Genomic DNA, 7,145 nt, shown 5'->3' with positions numbered 1-7,145 from the left:
AACAGAATAGTGTTCGACATGGTCTTGGAAGAGAAGCCCCTTAGGTTGGAAGGCACTCAAAATACACAGTGGCCACAACAGTACACAGTTGGATTCGAGCATACCAATGATTGGGAAGGTGGTGGAGGACGAGCTAACATTTTGTTCTGTTGTTGTATGTGGGGACAACAACATTCTAGGCTCTGACTAAGCCCTGCCCACTTCCCAAAGAAGGGAAACCAAGCAGCCAGTTCGGAGACCCTCAAAGCTGCCTGCCTTTGCAGATGGTCACTCTCTGGAGCCGCCTGTTCTGATGCCCCTTGGGTGCCCGCTGAGATCAATAGTCAAGCCTCCTCTTCTGTGACGACAGCTTTTTGCAGTCTCTTCTCAAGAATGTTTTTCTGCAGATGCTAATGAATGACCCTTAAATTTCCCAAGCAACACGGCCTCTTTCTGAAGTGGTTTAAGACCTCGGCTCTTGATTGCAATTTTCCAGGAGCTGATTCTAGCCACTTGGCTCTCATTTCTGAAGTGATCATGGGGTGAGGGTGGCGGAAAGTGAGAAAGAAAGCATGGGGCTCAGCTCTCCTATAGAAATTGCAACCTCAGGAGGCAATTTTTTAGGTAATCAGAATTGTAAGGTTAAAGAAAAGAACTCTGTTCTCAGCCCTGACTCCCACGATCTTTTCAGTTCTCAAGATCACTGGTTTGTACCCCAATATAAGCCGTACATCCCTGCGTAAATCATTATTTGCCATATAAAGTTTTGCTACTCTTTCTGGGAAATTTAATGTTGTCATAGGAACAAAATTATTTCTAGAAGTCTCATCCCTAAGTTTTAAATGAAAGTCTATGGGGAAAGGTGACTTGAGTTGGAAACGTTTATATTACATGTAATTTTCAAGAAGTCCTTGCTTCTAAAATGAGGCACACCTGGATACTTAAACAAAGGCATAATTGCAAAGTGAAAAATAAAAGACCTATGTAGCAGTGCCCCAAAAAATGTGTCATCCAGGAACAGGCTGCGTAAGCTCAATTATCACCATTGCTAAATAACTGATTCCCACCATAACTAGCCCCCACTTTGTCTCATGATATTTCTCCTTCTTTCTCCCTCCTCCTATTTCAGTCCCTATAAAAGTTTAAGATTAAGTAAAGTTTCTCCTTGGAGGGTGGCAAAACAAATTGATAACCCTCAAGGATTGCTGGTTAAAGGATTAACTCATCTGGGACATGACAACCGTGACTACTGGGAAAAGACACTACAATCCTGTCCATATAAAACCTTCAGCCAGTCTCCAGTTCTGGGAGACAGGTCTTTTGGAGGAGCTCATTCTCCTCTGTCTCCTGTATATCAATATACAATAAAACCCTCTTGCTGCTCACCTCACCCCTGTCTCAGTCTTGGCTTCTGCAGCAGGCGGCTCAGATCTGCAATTTGCAGTAACAATCCAACATTAAAATTAAGAACTTTTGTTCATCAAAACACTGCCTTAAGAAAGAGAAGAGTGAAGTCACAGTATGGGAGAAGATATTTGCAATCCGTATACCCAGCAATGAACTCATATTCAAAATATATTTTTAAAATTCTTACAAATCAGTAAGAAAAAAAGCGAACAACTCAACAGAAAAATGGGCAAAAGATGCAAATGGCCAATAAACACATGAAGAGAAACTCACCCTCATTAGTCATCAAGGAAATGCTCACTAAAACCACAACATTCTGTTACTATAAGACCAAGAACATGAAAAGGAAAAACAATGCCAAGGTCTAGTAAGAATTCGGCGCAACTGGAACCCTCATGGAGCCCTGGTGGTGCAGTGATTAAGAGCTCGGCGGCTGACCTAAAGATTGACAGTTCCAATCCACTAGCCATTCCTTGGAAACCTATGGGGCAGTTCTACTCTGTCCTATAGGGTCACTATGCATTTCAGAATCAACTGGACGGCCACGGGGTTTTTTTGGCAGGGAACCCTCATACACTGCGAGGAGATGTGTAAGTTGCTACAACCACTTTGGACAACTGTGTGGCAGTATCTACTCAAAGTGAAAAATACATTCTCTGTGACCCAGTTATTTCAGTCTTAGATATTTACTCAACAGAAGTGTGTCCATATGTTCACCCGAAGACATGTCCTAGAATGTCCACAGAGCACTACTAGTAATATCCCAAACTGTAAGCTACCCACATGTTCAGCCTGGACAAATGGAATGGACAAAGGAGAGGCGATTGAATGAATCAGTTCACACAACAACACGGATAACTCACAAACAACACTGGGAGAGAGAAGACAGACACAAAAAGTACGTGATTCCCTTTATATAATGTTCAAAAATGGGCAAAACTAATCCACGGTAAAGCAAGCCCAGAGAGTGTAATCCTTGGAGAGACAGTGCCCAGAGGAGGGGGTGCATGAGGTAGGTCTTCGGTGATTAAAGAGTTCTGCTCCTCAGTCTGGTGGCTTGGGTCTGCCACATGTAAAAAATGAACAAATGCTAAAAAAAGGCATTGTCCCTACGGTCTCTTCTGCAACACTGGAAAACCCAGCTGAGCGTACCCTGGTAGGTAAGGGGAAGGAGCCCTAACGGTGGACTCGAAGCCAAGAATTACAGGGAAGGCCGCCGTCTGCCAGCAGAGGCTGTGGCTTTAAGGCCTTAGAGACTGGTCTCGGGGAGGGGCCCTGTCTTCAGGTGTCTCCACTGTCTTGTCACCCTCGACTCTCCTGCTACAGGAAGGAGCTCAGTGTCTTCCACGTGTCAGAGCTTCGCTGACCCCTCTGACCCCTCGCCCATGCCACCTCCAAGCTGTTCTTGCTGAGCCTGCTCTTCTCGCCTCACCATCTTACTCCCCCATGTGGCCAATAGGTGTGCGACCTTGAGCTAGTTGGAAATGGGGCTGAGGGTAAATCCTTCTAGAACGTTACCCGTCCTCCCCGCAGGGTCCCTGAGGCAGAGAAAAGCACAGTTGACAAAGAATCTCTTTTCTGGTGTCAGGCCCCAGGCCCCAGGGCAAAGAACACTGATAAACTGGGTGTTATGGGTTGAATTGTGTCCCCAAAAAGTGTGTGTCAACTTGGCTAGGCCATGATTCCCAGTATTGTGTGGTTGTCCACCATTTTGTGGTCTGATGTGATTATCCTGTGTTGTAAATCCTAACCTCTATGATATTAATGATGCAAGATTAGAGGCAATTATGTTCATGAGGCCGGACTCAATCTACAGCATTAGGTTGTATCTTGAGTCAGTCTCTTTTGAGATATAAAAGAGAGAAGCCAGCAGAGAGGAGAGGGACCTCATTACCACCAAGCAAGAAGAACCAGGAGCAGAGTGCATCCTTTGGACTTGGGGCCCCTGTGCTGAGAAGCTCCTAAACCCAGGGGAAGATTGGTGACAAGGACCTTCCTCCAGAGCGAACAGAGACAGAAAGCCTTCCCCTGGAGCTGGCGCCCTGAATTCAGACTTCTCGCCTCCTGGACTGTGAGAGAATAAACTTTTGTTGGTTAAAGCCATCCACTTGTGGCATTTCTGTTATAGCAGCACTAGATGACTAAGACACTGGGCTGGGAGCCGAGTGGGTGGCACAGCACAGAAGCTGGTGCTCATCCGGGGCTGCGTGTGTGTGGAGGTTGCTGTTATTTATGTTCCTCTGTGTGGGCTGTCCTTCAGGTTCTGAGGACCTGCTGACTCAGAGGAGGAGGAGACTGGGTAACCCACAGACACCCTCACACCCTCACATCCACACACGCCCACACCCTCATGCACACGTGTCCACTCACATGCGTTCGTGTGCATACATAGCTATGCTCACACGCAGACGCACACAGATGCACGTGTACACAGCACCCTTCACATGTCCATTTACATATGTATAGACACACACACACGTACCTCCTGCTGTGTGCCAGGCACTATTGTGAGCACTCTACGTGTATTAACTCATCTAATCCTTACAACAGCCCAGTGAGGTTAGTGCTATGATTATTCCCATTTCACAGATAAAAAACAATGAAGCCCAGAGAGATGAAGTCACATGTCCAAAAGAGAGTTAGGATTTGAACGCCAGCAGCCTGGCCTGAGTGCACATCCGTTTAAAGCTGCTCTCCACTTACATACAAATGCACTGTCATACAAACACCTCCAGAGCTGCACGCACACTCAACACTCGTGCGCGCGCGCGCGCACACACACACACGCATGAGCATGCACACTCCTTTCAGCTGGCTCCCCGGCACCCCAGGCTTCTCTGTCCCCACGAATCTAGTAAAAAGGAGTGAGGGAAGGCCTCCCCGCTCTGCCGGCCTCAGCTGAGAAGCTGGGCTCTCCTCCCCTTGTTTACAACCAGCCCAGCAGACAACACCGGCTTCCTCGTCTCCCTACGAGGAGGGGAAACCCCATTGTATCCTGCCCACGTCCACTCTCACCCCCACATCACTGGTGAGACCAGTGGGACGACACGCCCTCATTGTTCGGTTGGGGAAACTGAGGCCCAGAGAGAAAGAGTGGTCCAGAGGCATCCTGGGAGTTATGGGAAGGTGGTGCCCTGAGGTGCCCAGCCCCTGGCCCCGGTCCTGTTTCTCCCAGAGCACAGAATGTCCCTTTAAACGGCTCAAGCAGGCGCTGGTGCAGCAGGGTAGGTGCCCAGGCTTCCTCTGGACCTGCTGTGGACGGCACCAATGGCCCCCACAGCAGTGCTGGGCAGGCGGGTGCTCAGGCAGGACTTCTGGCCCCAATTAGGGTAGTGGCATTGTGGCTGGTCCCGAGCGGAGGTGCTCACAGGCCGGCCAGTGGCTGATGGTGACATCACTGAAGGATAACCTGGCGGCCCTCGGGACGTGCCTTCTGCCGCCTTCCTCTCTGTGGTACCCAGCAGGGCCCAGGCCCCTAGGGACGCCTGTCCGGCTCGCATCAATCCCGAGTGGCCGGCGGCTGGCATGGCACCCGGAGCTGTGAATCTCAGCTTCTTCTCTCAACTCCTGAGCTTCCCCCTCACCTTGGTGTGGCTAGAGCTTTTCTGGGGAAGCAGAAAATAAATGAAAAAATAAATTACTCGGGAATTTGTTTTTAATTAAGCAATAAGGCTCGATGGGGCCTGGCCGCGGCCTCATAACACCACTCCCGGGGCGCGAGGAGGCACTCGGTCCAGATGAGGGCCTCAGATCAGCCTGGAATGGGATTAGATGATGACTCCCTGGAGCTCAGATAAGATGAGCTTCCCCAGAGCTGTCTTACTGCGATCATAAAACGTCTGCAGCGGAGGGGAGAGGAGACGCAAAGGGCCATGCTGGCTGTCGGGGCCTGGCCCATCCCCACCCCGCAGCTGCTCCAGCCGTGGCCCCCAAGGCACCCTCTGCGCCGCGGCGCCCCCCCCCCGCCACCCTGCAGTCCGCCTGAGGGAGGGGTGGCTCAGCACATTGCATGGAGACCGACATCTTTAAAACTAAATGAGTCCCTGAGTACCGGAAATAGGACGTTTCAGCGGGGGAGCAAAGGGGGAAGGATGCAGGGAAATCTCACTTGGAGACACTTGCTTCTCTCCTGCCAGCAACAAACTATCCTCACTCCCGAGGCAGCGCAATCTATCTGCCTAATGTTACAGAGACTAAACGAATTGACGTCTGGGAATTGTCAGCCTTTTCTTGCTCTCGCCAGCTCCTGGGGTGGCGTCGGGGAGTCTTGCTTTCTGGGTCCTACGCTGGCCTATCCCTGGCCATGCTGGGTCTGGATAATAGGCTAGGGAAAAAGGAAACTGCAGACACCAGACAGGCAAAGTTGGTCTACATTCTAAACAGCTGAGACGGAGAAATACGAGGAAGGAGAGAGGGACCAGGAGACCATAGAGGGGAGACAGGGAGTCTTGGAGAGCTGTGGCTGTCGGTCAGCAGTGATAGATGGGGAGGCCTTTTAAACGTTTGATGAGCCTTTAGAATGTATATTCTCTTTTGGCATTTCCTCAAGAGACTGAGTACAGATTGAGAAGTACTTTACTTTTTGATTGTGATTCTGTCTTTCTTTGACCACAACACACACAGAGACTGGGCTACTTAGCACCGGTTATATCTGGGTTACGCTAATAGGGCTGGAGCGCCGGCAGTGCAATGGTAACATGCTACGGCTGCTAACCAGAAGGTCAGCAGTTCGAATCCACCAGCCTCTCCTTGGAAACCCTACGAGGCAGCTCTATTCTGTCCTGTAGGATCGCTATGAGTTGGAAGCGACTCGACTGCAATGGGCTTGGGTTTTTTTGTTTTGTTTTTTTGGTAACGAGGCTGAGGAGTCCCTGGGTGGTGCAAACGGTGAAGGGCTCAGCTACTGACTGAAAGGTCGATGGCTCAGATCCACCCAGAGGAGCCTCAAAAGAAAGGCTCGGCAATCTACTTCCAAAAGGTCACAGCCATTGAAAACCCTATGGAGCATCGTTCTCCTCGGAAGCACGTGGAGTCGCCATGAGTCGGAATCAGCTTGACAGCAACTTGGTTTTACTGGTACCAAGGCTGAAGGTAGGACTGGGAAAACCTGGGGAGCACAAGAGGGTCAGGCATAGGAATTCCTAGGGAAAGGATTTGGATTGACTTCCATACAAAGACAGAACGTGAATGACGATAGGAGCTAGCTGGGGAGAAACAGAGATAGAGCCGTGTTAAGTCAAGGCCATATGAGTATACAGCAAGAGCCAGCGCTCTGGAATCACACAGCCCTGGCTTCCGGGGGCCAGTTCTGCCCAGTTAGCGGGGTGACGTGGGGGGGCCCTTTAAACAATATGAGACTCTCTCTCTTTCCTCACACGTAAAATGAGATTAATTGTGAGGTTCATCATGGAATTGGCTGCACTGGCGTGTTGAAAAGCCCCCAGTGAACTGCGTGCAGAAGCACTTAGCAGCTGCCGAGCACGTGGTAAATGCCCAGGAGGCCGTCTCCAACGTGACTATTTTAACCTAAAGCTGTAGATGCTTTAAGGTGATCGTGCTCAAACACCGTTTTTAAAGGGACCCAAACCCTGGCTTATAGGTCACAGGTCATCCCTATGTGACCTCAGAGGCCACAGACCTATCTTGGTCTCCGCTGAAGCTGCTCCTGGATCTAAGAAGCGTTTCTCTCCTTGGTGCTGTGTTCTGTGTTACCAGAAACGGCGAACGGGGCGAAAAGTGGAGTTTAGCTGAGAAAATCA

Source organism: Trichechus manatus, unplaced genomic scaffold (genome assembly GCF_000243295.1).
Source record: "Trichechus manatus latirostris isolate Lorelei unplaced genomic scaffold, TriManLat1.0 scaffold00014, whole genome shotgun sequence".
NCBI classification, from domain to species: Eukaryota; Metazoa; Chordata; class Mammalia; order Sirenia; family Trichechidae; genus Trichechus; species Trichechus manatus.
The sequence above is the reverse complement of the archived record's forward strand: the minus strand, read 5'-3'. Positions refer to the sequence as shown.